General features: G+C 43.2%; 1 long non-coding RNA gene across 1 annotated transcript in view; it reads right to left on the bottom strand.

The window, feature by feature from the left end:
• The window catches only part of LOC135308548 (uncharacterized), a 33,468-nt gene that overhangs the window by 16,241 nt on the left and 2,827 nt on the right, over positions 1–14,400 (bottom strand). Inside the window, exon 2 of the long non-coding RNA XR_010368951.1 lies at positions 9,144–9,267. This is a non-coding gene — a long non-coding RNA (uncharacterized LOC135308548). The remainder of the gene's footprint in view (positions 1–9,143; positions 9,268–14,400) is intronic.

Below are 14,400 nucleotides of genomic sequence, written 5' to 3'. Positions count from 1 at the left end.
TTAAGTCTCCTGGAAGCATCTGTGGTCATTCTCCACCTGCATTTCAGAGGGAGGCTCTCTGTAAAATATCTGCCATTCTCTAAAGCAATTGTACCATCCCTTGTACTTGGCTCTGGTGCCTGCTATGCTGATTCTATAGAAGTCTACTCCTTGCCATTTTCCTGATGTGCCTTTGCATCTCAAAGGAGGATGGCATTCATTGCCCAAAGTTAAGTATATTTTATTTTTATTTTCCTTTTTCATTATATTTCTGCCTTGAACCTAGTCTTGTGTTTAGTTATAAAGAAAGCACAACCTAAAAGACTGGATTGCCAAGTACAATTACAATTTATCCAGTAGCAATTCCATTCAGACAGGTTTTTCCAGCCTTCCCACATGTCCCAGCTGCCAGAAAAATAGCTCATGGGGTTTTGTAGGTGTGAAAATCCAGCAAGAGCCTGAGAGGAGCTTTTTCTGTGTCCAGTGAGACAGGATGGGGCCAGCCCTGCTCAGTGACAAAAGGTCCAAACCAGATCAAGTGACATCACCCATCTTCACTGCCAAAAATGATCAAATTTTGGGGTATTTATGAGAATTTTTTCAGCCCCCTAGGTGGGCAGCTCTTTTCCTTACCTCTGGAAAAGAGTGCTATTGCACTTGTTTTCAGGAGCTGGCTCTCAGGCTGCCCCAGTGGACAAGGGTGAGGATTGTGCTGTGCCTGCAGCCCTACAGCCACCTGCAGCATGCACAGAGAAAAAACACAGCTCTGCAAGGAGATTCCCAGCAACTCTGTTGCATTTAGCCCAGCAGGATACATTAGTTACTTTGGATTAATTAAATTATTACTTAAACCTCCTCCTGCTGCCCTATGGAGACAGAGCAGTGCTAGTGTGTCCTGGGCTTTGTTCAGGCTGGAGCCATTTCTGACACGTTTCCTGACTCAGGGAGTTTGCCAAGCTCTTTGCATTTCCAGGAATTCCCACTTGCTCCAGCACTGGGGATGCCACAGGACTATAAATAAACAGCTCATGTTGCAAAGATGATGCACAGGGCAGAAGTTCTGTGCTGGGCTGTGTTCTGGCAGGATGGTGATGCCCAGCTATCAACCTGTACCCACATCTTACCTAATCCTTTAAAGGACAACTCCACAGAGAAGTAATGACAGAGTAACAGAGCCCTGTGCCTGTTGCTTCTTAAAATTTATATATGTACACACAAGCTTTTGGGAAATGGAATAATAGAGCTTGGAATCCCCTTCTGAAAGAGTCTCTTCTCCACTTTTGGTGTTAAATATAGGTTTTGGGGATTATAATACAGTTTGGTTTTTAAAATATCTTTTCAAGAAGCACACTTAGAAACAATTTCCTAGCTGTGGACCCGTCCATCTACTTCTACTTACACTCATCTCCACCCCTTTCCCCCCCTGTTATGTTTTTGTCATCTCTAAGACATGTGAAATTCTCAAGAGAAGAGTAATAGTCCTGAGTGAGAGGCTTGGGAAGGGCAGACAGAGCATGTTATTAAAGGACTAACTCTGCAGCACTGCACTTACAGAGCAGGGCTGTTTGGGACATTAATACCAAGCAGTGCAGTTCTCCCCCTTAACAGGCTTGGTAGTTTTTTTTCCTAAAAGGATTCTGCTATTTTTTCACTTTATGAAAGTAGACTCTACCCCAAACTCAGGTGAAAGCAGAAGGCAGCATAAAGCATCATTAGAAGTGACAGAAGGTTCCAGGTCAAGTTGGCTATTGCAGATAAAGCTGCTATCATCTCCCGTTAGCGACTGGGACCGAGAGCCAAGGGTTTTCATTACACACCACATAAGAAGGACTTTATAAATCACAATAACTCCTGACATGCAATAACATCCAGTCTTATTAATATAAACTGCAGGGATTTTTTTTTAAAGTCTGCTGGCAGTAAAACCACCCCTTCTATAAAATGTTGGCATTCACACATGCCCTGCAGCTCCTCACAGCACCTTTAAGCACTAAAGACGTTCATTACCTCATAGACTGAAAAAAAAAGAGAGTGGGATTATATTGTTGCTTCAAAATAGCTCCCTTCAACTCTCCTTAAGCTGGAAGGTGCCAGCTGTGGGCACCCCCCAAACCCCAAGGGGGTCCCTGCCCCACAGCAGCCAGCTCTGGTCCCTGCTGGTTTTAGTGCCCTGGCACACAGGTAGGGGTGAATGCTCTGAGCCAGGGCACAGGAACAGTGCTTTCTTCTTTCCCTTTACACACAGAGATGTTTTATTTTGTTCCTGTGTTAGAAAGCACAGCATGTCCCTCAAAACAGCTTTTCCAGACAGGCCACAGCCTCCCCCAACTCAGGGGTTGCAGGTGGGACTTCCTGTGCTGCAGGAAAAGGGCTGGGACCATCCAGACGCCTTTTATCCCCCAAAGTGCTTCTGCAAAGATGGCAAGGTGTCAGCTCAGGCCCCCATTGCTGAGGGGTGGCAGAGGGTGTCCTGTGGCCACCAGGATCCCACAGACTCCTGTCCCCCACCTTGCTGTCTCATTCAGTCCTTCCTCCTCCTCCCTCCCACCAACGTGGGAACGATTTGTGCTCAGTACTCACAAAACAAAGCTCTCCACCCTACTGAGGCTCTACAAATGTTCTCTTAATCAAAACAAGCATCAGCACAGAAGCCATTTCACTCCTGTGCAGAGGGGACCTGGGAGCTCCTGCAAGGAGACAGTCAGAACCAACCAGGAGGATACAGCTGGGATGCTGAGAGCACCATGACCCCACTCATCCAACAAACAAACAACTCTTTATGGTACATGTGTACAGTAAACACATTGCAGGAGGCAGATGGTGTTAGAATATAAACACGAGGAAAGAGAAGAGTCTGGCTAGATACCACTTTTCTATCTTGAAAAAGGGGGGCTTTTTTCCAAGGTACCCCCCTTTCTTATTCAAGGGAACACAACATTATTGAAGCAGGGATCAAATGCTACTCCTCTAAATTAACCAGCACAAGAGGAAGCAGGAAAGAGATTTGAGCCCAAATTGAGCAACAGAAGGGGATTAGGTCAAGCTTTCCAGCATGCTGGAGGGCCCCATCACCTTTATCAAGTTGTCTGAGGAGTTTCTCTTGATGAACTCTTCCATCAGAAAAATTCTGACAAGCCCACCTACTGCTCTGCTCCCCAGAGTCACAGCAAAGCCACCATCCCTACCCAAATACACCTTGTATTTTAGTTAAAATGCTCACAGGGTGTTGATCTCACAGAGTTTTGTGCCAATGCTCCCCAGCTGGGCCTCGTGCATACCAGCACAGAATATAGATAAGGATAGGAAAGACAAGCCCAAAGCCTCTTTTATTTGCAAGTGACTTGGGATGAGATATGTCAGAAATAGCGGGATCTTTTCCAATGTCTGTCCTACTTTGCAACAATAGCTGCTTGTTGTGCACAGTGAGTGGAGCAGATGCCAGCAGGAATGGTTGTAATACCACTTTATAAGGAAATTAATTGCTTCTAATTAGACTCTTCCACTAAGATATAAGCAGGAATAGCTCATCTTGCAATAAACTTTTACAACCTTATCAGACACACCTGAAAGCCACTTTGCCTGCTTCGCTGTGCATGGAAATGCTTATTCTCCCTAACAGATGCACAGCCATACACAATTTTCTGCTTCTAATAATTCCTAGTGCCTCTCAGTACTGCAGTTGGTTTGCAGCTCCAAGGTTTAGTCCTCCCCCCATTGGTGGCTCCTGTAAGGTACAACACAAGGGATTCCTGGATGTCACTTGCTGTTATTACAGACACAGCGTTCAAGCACTGTAGCAGAAGTACAAACACCTTTATGAGTTTAATTTGTAATCTTCAGGGCTTTTTTTTGGCAGTTTATGCTTTCTTGCTGCAGGGAATAAAACATGTTTTCTATCTGCACCGTGATGAAAAAAGGGGAAGATTTTAGTACTAATTGGATTAAAGGAGCAATGTAAAACTTAATAGAGAAAATAAATCCAGAAGGGGGGAAGAATTAATGCACCAAAGTCCTGTGGGTGTCCTAAAGAAAGCAAATATTTACCTGCTCTGAGAATATGTACTTTTTATGCCTTAGCCCAGCAACAAAATTGAGAGCAGTGCAATTCACCTTGTATAAATATTTGCGCTTGGGATCACTCGTTCTCTGGGGCTGTAACATCATGGCTGGGGTTACATTTCCTTGGTTTATCCATGCGTGTGCCCGGCCCCAGCTGGAGCCGGGATTCCCGGCTCTGGGGCGGCTGCGGGCAGGAGGTGCGGGCGGTGCGGGGCTGCCGACAGTAGATGTCAGCATTGCCTTGTGCCTCCCCGCTGCTCCGGGCACCAGCTACCGAGATGCTCGCAGAGACAAAATATTCCGCTAATAGGCAACAGCATTTGTTTCAGCTGTTCTGCATATTCCTAGGCTTTTTTTTTTTTTTTTTTTTTTTTTTTTAATCATGTTACCTAATGATTTAGGATGGATAAAAATGGCAGTGGTCTTTTCCCATCAGTTTAACGCTCTGCCAGATACGCTTTGAAGGTTTCTCTTCAACAATTTTTCACACCATATGACTGTGAGAAAGAATATATAAGGAATTAATAATTCTTTGTTTGCCCACTCAGGGGCTGAGAAGGGCGAGTTGCCTCTCTTCTTCCTGCTTCCCATCAGCCAGGGCCGTACCTCTAACACTGTGCATCCCTTTTCCCAGCCTGGGATGCCTTTCTGAGAAACTCCCGTTGTGGCCATGAAATTTTGTGAAAAATCCCTTTGCCAGGATTTTTCCCTCCTGAAGGAGCTGAGGGCCTCAGGAAAGAAATGTAAACAATAACTATCTGCTGCTGTGGAATGCAACAGGTGCATCTCCCACTGGTCCATGTGGATTGTTTTCAATTGATCACCAACCACATCCACCCGTGTTGAGGCTGTGAGCAGTCACAGGATTTTGTTATGCATTCCATTCTTGTTCTTTCAAGCCTTCTGATGATCTTTTCTCTCTGTTCTTTTAGCATAGTTTTTATGTAGTATTTAATATAATATATATCATAATATGATAAACCAGCCTTCTGAGAAATATGAAATCAAGCCCCGTGTCTCCACACATGGGGAATTCCCAACACTCCCGTGCCTTGCAGGAAGCTGCTGATGCCTGCTCTTAAATCTCTGCAAACGAGAGGAGAAAATCCCCTCCAGCCGCGCCCTCAGCTTGGTTCCCTGAGGTCACCCAGTGCAGGGACAGGGACAGAGGCTCTCCCCTCCTGCCTGGCGCAGATAATTCTGTGCTTTGCATTAGGGGGGCAGCATTGGCCGCGCTACGGGGACTGGCTGCAGCCAGGGATGCGCTCGCAGGAGCTGTGCATCCCGTGGGAGCCGAGCTAAAAGGGCTGGGCAAGCAGGGGACCGCTCAGGGACAACTGAGCTTGGGGACACCTGAAATCAGAACCACTCCCGGACAGCTCTGGGATGGCTGATGGCCTGAGGTGGCCCCAGGCAGCTTGCTGGTATTCAGCTGGTACCCACTGGGCTGGACCTGAGCGTGGTGTTTGACACGGTGAGGACACATGTGAGCAGCCAGCCCTGTTGTCACCGCTGTCCCCTCCTGCTTTCGGTGGGTTGGAAACGGGAGAGAAGGAGTTTGGGAGTTTTTCAAGCTCCTGCTGGAGTGTGGGGCAATGATGCTGATGAAAGGAGCTTCATCCAGAGAGCATTTGAGTGAGAGCAAAAGAAAGCAGTCATCCACCTATGCTGTGCTCCCACAACCACTCCTGTGCTGCCCCAGGCACGGAGAAAGAACAGGAATGCTCAGCAGAACAGGAGTGGTGAAATGGAGGAGAACCAGAGACAGAATTCAGTGGTGCATTTATTTATGTTGGAGGCTTTAAAGTGATGGTGGAGTGCAAATGCTGGTAAAGATGAGAAAGGACATTCATCTAGGAAGATTTCACCCATCCCAACTTGTACCACAGCCCCTCTCACAGCAAATGTCTTCAGGAAGGCATCCCTCTGCTTGGGGGATTTCAGGATTTTGGGTATCTATTTTTGAGAGACTGACAACACATCCAAGGTCTTCCAGTCTTGCTCCACCAAAGCTCTTGGGATTCTAGAGTGGCATTGAACTATTCTGCCAGGGCCACACTGTGCCACATCTGAAAGCTTCATTTTAATTTGCACACCCTGGAGCAGCACCGTTTATGAGCAGTGCTTCACTGGTGGGAAATATCATCATCATCTCCTTAAAAATGTACTTTTTTTTAAAAAAAGCTACATTTTATGGAGTAGCTGACAATTTTTTTGGGACTGCAGACTCACAGAAGCCTTTGGATGTGAGAGCCTTCATACAGTGCATGCGGGGTGAAATCCACAGATCAGAACTTTCCATTATAATTGCACACAATTGTTTGGACTGATCACAGCATCCTTCATTTCTGTGGTAATTGCACTGGCCTTGAGTGCCATGTACGGACATCCCCGTATCTTCCTGGCACTCAGTAACTGCTTCTGATCAATGCTGATGTGAATGAATTAAAGTTAATAATATTTCCTCCTATTAGGGCAATGGTTGCTGGGCTCTAATTCAATCCTGCCAGACTGGGCAGGTGCTTTTACTTTGGATGGGAAAAGAGACATGATTTAAGGCCCTGGTGAACAGGCTGAAATCTTTTTTCTTCTGGAAAGGAGGGAGAAGAGGGAGATAGGGCTTGTATGCTGGAGAAATACTTTACAAAAGTATTACATTAAAAAACAGGTATGTTTTTTAATGGCTGTTTTATTATGCTTGTTAACATGATAAATGGTAAATAAGGGATTTTAAGATTAAAAGCTTTACTTGGTTTTGTGTTTCTGCACCAGAAAAAATAAAATGCTTTTTAAATTTCTACGTTATGTATGTAATGCTCATGTTAGGACAGGTAGCTCAATAATGAAAAATATACCTGTACAGTGCATGAAGTCAGCACCAAAGTGCTTCAAAACTCCTGTATGTGTGTTTATACCTCTCTAGAAGCCCAAGTTTACCATTGTCTTGAACTTTGTCTCATTACAAAGCAGATGCAAAATCTAATTTGTCTTTGCTCTAGATGGCTGAAGTTAAAGCAAAGGTACCAGTGAAAATGACAGTGTATCAGACAGCTGGCCGTGGCTCCTGTTCCTTGCTGGTACTTTCCTTCTGCTTACATCCCCTTGCAAACTGACAAAAGAGATATCCTTGCAAATCATTTTGTAGCCTGCACATGTGTTTAATTAGTCTCCAGCCCACATGAGGAACTGCAAGGAGAAAGATAATTATGCAGGCTTCATGCTGTTTTGAGCTCTTGTGCTTTGCATTTTCTTTTCCAGCATTCAATTAAAAGTTAAGCACTTTTTGAGGCTATCCAAGTAGACAGCTATTGATTCTTCATTCTATAAAAAAAGCCCTTCTTATAGTTTGTCAATTTGTGAAGTTGCTGGCTGGGAGGGAAGCTGGGTAGCACAACACATCCTTGGGGAAATACCACAATGAATGCATGGTGTGTGCTGCAAGGTGGCCTCACACTTTAGGCCAAAATACCTGATCATTTAGAAGTGCTTTTTAGTTTAAAAGTTTTCAAATATTAAAAAAGAATAATTTTAATTGCTCACTAAGAGGACATCTTGTGATGCCTGGAGAAGTTTTGAAATGACCTGACTTTTTTAAGAGGATCAGTGTCTCTCCTTTGGCTGTGGACAACATGCATGTGCTCTTGCTGCCGGTTTATCACTGCCACAGGGGATAAATTGATGTGGCAACACCTGAGAAGATGGGAAGGGAAGGAACTGTAAATGTTTGATTTTTCAGTATTAACAGGTTGCCTCAACAACACTTGGTCTGTGGAAATTTGCTCTGCTTTGTCAGGAGGAAAATGTTTTCATGGGATCCTGACACAAAGACCATTGACACCCATAGGATCTTTTCCTGATTTTAACAGATCTGCAATCTTCTCTCTAATAAAGAATCAGACAATGAACTATTAGAGGAATTGACATGGTTGGAATATAAATTTCCTGTGCAGAATTAGGGATCTTTATGTGGAAATGGCTAAGGAGTGAAGAGGATGGAGCAGACAAAGATTATAAATATCCCCATTAAGGGCTCTTCTCATCCCTGATACAATTACAGAAAAGCAGGGAACTTTTATGGGCAAAGCTGGCAGTGCTCACACAGGCTTTCAGCATTGATAACAGCACGTGGCTCAATGGTGACCCATGTGAAATGGTCCCTTCTGTCAGGTTCAGATAGAGACTTCCTGTCCCACCAAGCTTTCATACCTGATCCACTGCACTTTGCAGCAGATGGGTATGAGTCTTGGAATTGAAAGCAACTGAGCCTGGTCCAAGTTGTGCTTTGTCTTTGCTCCTGGACAACTCCAAGGGGGATGTATAAAGTGGTGACTGGTCAGGGAAGCAGGGAGGCTGCTGTGGAGACTGCTGTGCCTTCAGGAGGCTCCTCAGCCTCCTGTGTTGGATTTGAGCTGCTTATAACATCAGCATTTTAGAGCTACAATAGCACAGCTCACTCAGCCCTAATTAGCTGTGACCAGTGAAAGCATCAAGCTGACACAGTGCTGTGAGAGAAACATGACTGAATCCATGCCTGGGAGGAAGGCACTGTCCAAACACTGTAGCTGGAGATGTGTCTCTCTTTAATTAGCAGATTTATGGTCTGGTGGGTGCATGATGAATTGAGACAGTATGGTTAACTGTGGTGAACAAAGCTGCATCCTAACAACCAGTGCCTCTATAAAATTATATTGGCAGTGAAATGCCATCATGCTTAGTAACTCCAAGGTGGACTAAAACTGCAGAACTGAGATCTACATTTACATACATGTGCAAGGATAAACACTCAGGAAAGCCCATCCATGAACCTGGAACCAGAGCTGGTTTCCAGCTTCCAGTGTCAGTGCACTCTGGATTTTCACAGTGAGTCTGGGTACAGCTATCAAACCCAGAAAAGGGGACCCATTTCATCAGTGCTGAGAATCATTGCTACTTGTTAATATTAATTTACAGTAATGGGAGTGATAATCAAAAGCTAATTAAGCATTGTGTTCTGTGTAATGATGGAACAGGCAAAGTGTTTAATGGTCACAAGAATTTTCATATACAGACTGAACTCCTCACTTGGGCTTACTGGGAATAGCTCCACTTGGCTGGAGGGTACTCACCTTCATCTCACAGGTGAAGGAGAGTATGGACAAGGTTGCAGGTGGAGATGCCAGCAGATTTTGTTCAGTTCAGGTGCCATCCTGCTCTGAGTCAAATTTCCTTCAGGGAGTCTCGTGGTGGATCCTGGAAACAGAAGCAAGTGAGATGTCAAGTCTGAAAATGTCCAGTTAGACACCTTAGAGTCAAACAGAAAACCAATCCCCTGTTGTGCCTCTTGCCATAAAGGCAAAATCTATAGGTCTGTTCTGTTTGTGACATAATTTAGTGTGTGAAGCTTAGGGATTATTCCTGCATTCCTCCTGTGATTAAAATTGCTGTTCTTCAAGCACAGTTTGGGAGGAATAATAATATTTTTGAATTGGACTAGCTGATATAGTTAGGAAAAAAAATGGACTGTTGTTTGCTCCTCCACATCTTCCTTCAGATACTGGGATTTGGGCTGGATGTCACAATCACACAGATCTCACCAGCCATTCTCAGCATGAAAAAACAGGCTGGGGAAATGGGTTATGTTTTAACACATTCATCAGAGTTGCTATTTAGCACAAATTATCCCACGTAATCTAATTACAAAAATTTCTGCCGTTTTGTTTGCACAAAGTAAGGTAACCCATGGGATAGTGTACAGATGAAGAAATAGATTCTCTGCACCATCTTAATAGTTTTACAATTGAGATTCATGCACCAATGAGGAGAAAACATACTTAGCCATGGATTTACGAAGTATGGCAAATATAATTTAAAAAAGGAAGGCTCAAGGAAACATTGCTGATATAACTTTACCTCCTTTGGCCTTAGATTTGCTGGGCAATATCTTAGTGTAGCTAGTGCTATTTTTATATGCTTTGTGGCAATCCGTGTTCCCTGAGGCTAGTGAGTAGAAAATAACAAGTAGCTTCCAAAAGGCAGATCATTTTACGTGTGATGATGAGAGCCTGTGAACGATGAACTTTATGGCTTCAGATTATTAGATTCAGTCCAGCTCCATTTTAAGTTGATAGGAAAACCTCATGTGATTTCACTGAGGGTTGGGCCAACAGATTGCTGTTTGCCTTTAGCAGTAAGTGAAATCATGGGGGGATGTCTGCGTGTGCACACAATGATTTTTAAATTGCTCCTTCTGTAGTCGACATGTCTCACCAGGTTCAGTGGGTGCTTGTTAGAGACAGAGCCTGGGGGTGGGAAAATGGACCATGAAGGTGATTATTTCTTTCTGAATTATTCACTGGAGAATCTTCTGCTTGTAAATGAGATAAATGTATCTGACACATGACCTGACAACATGCCAGTCTGAGTAATTGCTGGCTCACTGCGAAATCACCCGGCATGGGCTAAGGAGGGTGAAGACTTGGCAAGATGCTCTGCCTTGCCAGCTGAAGTGCAAAAGAAAGGCTGACCAGGCTCAGAAGTGCTCCAGCTGAGGGCCCACCAGGGGTCTGACATCGTGTGAAGTCTCCCAGGACAGCTGAAGACACACAGGTACTTTGCATTGTGCCATACAGCCATGCTCTGTCCTGAACAGGAGAGAGGGAGAAGGACTTGGGGTCTGGACACACAGGTACTCCTTCAAGAATTCTGGCTCACTCAGAACCCCAGCTTCATGTGTAAAGATGCTTTTGTCCACATGGTTGTCTTGGGTTTTTTAATTTTTTTTTCTTGTTGCTGTTTGGGTTTTTGGGTTTTTTTTCCAAGTAAGAGATCTTGCATTTTGCAAGGGTGGGAATTGCAACTGTAGCCACTTGTCATATGTTCAGACATAACTGATTTGTGGTCCCTAGCTTGTAAAGGTTTAACGTTGGCTGTGCTTTAAAAAAAACTTGATGAAAAATGTGAAGTGAAAATTGCACATGTCTGATGGAAATGTCAAAAGGGATATGGATGGGTTAGTCCACATACTTTGCTTTTCTTTGCATGCTTTGTTTTAGATTTCTCACTGCCAAAAGAATGGACTGTAAGGAGCCATGCTTTGATGTGGGGTTTGAACTGGGTAAGGGCAATACCTAGGGAACCACACCTTACCTAGCTGGCACTGAACAGTCACTTCTGAACAGAACCATTTCTAGAGTCACCAACCCTACCAAGGCCAGCAAGGTGAGCTGAGGTTCTTGTGTGAAGCAAAAGATGATCATGCTGGCCTGTGAAGATACTCACATTATGTCCCAGTAAAGTTTGAATATACGTTCAGAAGTATAAATGTGAATTTATGTGAGGAAATTCTGAATTTTCTCTTCTGAACTCAGCTGTATATTTTGAGGGGTCAGAAATGCCTTTACAGGGAGGTGTTTGTTTTAAAGTGGGATTAATTAATTTAAACACAAATTTTGTATTCCTTAGATAGCTACATCATCTTAACTTCCAGTGGAGTAAGCTGCTATTAAAAGTAAAGCTACATTTCTCTCTGTGCCTGACCAGTGGAGAGGAATCAGCAGCCATCAGAGTGCCTTGTAAATGCCTGTTTTGGTCAGCTCACAGACTCAGGAGGGGAGGATAGAAACCAACAGAGAGCAAGGAGATGCCTCCTCTGGTCAAAGCAGCCCTGGAAAGAGTTCATCTGAAAGGACATCCTGCTTGGGGCTTGGATCCAGGAGGTGGACTGGACACCAGTGGGGGCCCAGATGCAGCCAGTCTCTCTTGGACACAGGCACTGCAATTGCCATTTCCAGAAAGGGGACAAGTTGGCAGAGCCAATTGTAAGGATTTGGAGTCAGTGAAAGCCTCTTGGCTCTGTGTCCCTTTAGATTCTAATCTTATGTTAAGTGTTTGACTCGAAGGGAACATTCCAGAGGTATATTTATGAGAATAATTTATATTAAGGTAAGCTTCCAGTGTGTGAGCTAGTCCATTTCAAACCCCTCTGGGCATCCTCAAATGCAATATAGGGTGCCCAAGGTTTAGGTCTAGTTTGAGAAGCTGAATTACCAACATTTGCTCACCCTGTTCTATACAGAAATGAGCAAATGGCTTGACAGCAAAAGTTATGGTTGTGCTATAAGTAGTATGAAGGTAAAAGGAAAGAACTTAAACATAGCATTTCCAGGTTTCAATTTTGTGGCGCTTCAATATTTAAACAAAATATTAAAAGCCCCACAAAGCAATGCTTTGACATTTAGGTATAGGGTGCCAATATTGTGCTATTGCTTTCATCAGAGGCATGTGAAAATGAAAGCCATGAAATGCTTCATTCACATCACAAATGACAATCAGTATTTGGACACAGAAGAGCTTTGTTTTTTCTAAAAAATTATTCAAAATGGCGCATTTTTATAGAATTGTTGCCCAGAGTTCTACATTTGTGTTAATAATAACAAAACATAGAGATGGACATAAAGCAGTGCAGTCCTCACTGTGTATAGAGAAACCAGTATGTACTGCCACCCTCAGTTCAGCTGAGACAAGTTAGAGGTGGACACTGAAATAATTTATATTTTCATATTCTATATGTGAAAAATGACACTGCAATAAAAAAAAAAATTCTTGAGGAACTTCAAATTCCATGCTTGGTCTCCATCAAGGCAATAAGCTTTAAGCAGGTGAGGAAAGGCTTGGCTAAAAGCTCTGCTAGCAAATGTTGCTTTTGGCTACAAATCCCCTGATACTCTATGCCCATTTTGGTTCAAATTCTGTGGCCTCTTGGAGCATTTTTTTGGGTATAATTTCCTGGGGTTTTTAAAATAAACCATTTATTCTAGGTCTATCTCTGAAAACAGGCTGAAGAAATAGCAGAAGATTGTGAAAGTTGCTAAAACCAGAAATGTAAATGGTTGGCCACAATAGGGAAAGCTAGAGCAAAAAAAAAAAAAAACCAAACAAAGGGAGGAGTGAGACCAAGCAAGGAAAGCATCAAAGAGCAGGCAAATGTTTTTGGGGCAACAAGAAGGAAGAAAGTGAAGTAGACTGCATGCTATCTTACTAAAGAGAAAAGACAGGATTGGGTACAGGGAGAAAATGTTGTTGAAGCACCCAATCATTTTGAATAATTTATGGCTTTAGTGGATGTATTCCTTTATGTCAATTTTTAATCTGATTTTGCCAGAGAAAACTTTGTCATGTCTGATTTTTAATGTGAGCATGTACATACATGACCTCCAAAAACAAATAAACAAAAAAAAAAAGCAGGAAACCACACAAAATGATTCTGGCATGTGCTAATTATTAGCATGAAGTCTTCCAATGGGAAGATGCATCACCTGGGTAACAAGCAGTGAAGCCCTTGGAAGCAAGGTAAAATGAGAAAAAGGAACAGTTTTTGCAAGCTTTTGTGTTGGTTTGTCCTTTAGTTCATGTTTTCTGACCTGGTGGTGTCTCAATTCTTGCCTCTCTTGCTAAGTACAGACTAGCAAAAAATACAGCACTTTGTTTTCTCTGGTCTTCTGTGCTAAGGGTAGTGGCTTTTCCCTTTACTACAGCCACATCCTTAGCTTTTAGTAGGAGTGTAGTAGCTGCATTGTGGTCACAGTTGCCTTTAAGAGCATATTAACTAAATTTAATTTCAAAGGAGAGAGGAACATATTAAGTGAAAAGCCTCTAATTATATGGAACCAATAATCATTAGTCCCTATAAGCTGTATAAATACTTGTGCTCACAAAACTGGAGTTCAGAGAGAACACTGCTCACTCCACCCACCTGTAAAATAAAAAGTTACTGTGTGGCACCTCTCTTGTCTTTTAGCACTGTTTATTCTATCTGTGATGCAGAAATGCTCCCAAATTCAGAGCAGGCAGAGCCAACATAATGCTCCTGATAGTTTTCAAGGGCAGCAGCAGCCAGAGGTGTGGAGGCTGTGGTTCTTGGCAGGAGCAGCAGCAGTGTGGATGGAATTCACATTTCTTCTATTATGCACTGCAGTGTACAGACTGGACTGTGTACATTGCCACTCCAGGTCTGCAGTGGGACACCTGGGCTCATGTTGTACTGATGTCTTTGCTGTGTTATTGACAAAATGCTTGACTGTTGACTCCCTAATTTTTCTCCAAGCGAAGTCAAAACTCTTCATACTTCTGTTTTCACTTACATTGTTGGGTTTGGAGCAGATTATTGCCTGTTTCTTTCCTGTGAAAGAGTTGTGTGACATTGAAGCCAGAAATCAGGCTCAATTTTAGAAATTTACTAAAGAATGCAATGTTTTGTATTTGGTGACTAACTAGTGTAACTAGTATTCCACCTAATGCTCATTGTGCTTCAGTGAAATGTTTAGGAAAATGACCATCAGCAGAACTGCTGATGTGTTGGAAAACAGACATTTTTGTTTTCATATG

The sequence above is a fragment of the Passer domesticus genome, chromosome 10 (assembly GCF_036417665.1).
Source record: "Passer domesticus isolate bPasDom1 chromosome 10, bPasDom1.hap1, whole genome shotgun sequence".
Classification (NCBI taxonomy): domain Eukaryota; kingdom Metazoa; phylum Chordata; class Aves; order Passeriformes; family Passeridae; genus Passer; species Passer domesticus.
This window is presented reverse-complemented; position numbering and strand designations above follow the sequence as displayed.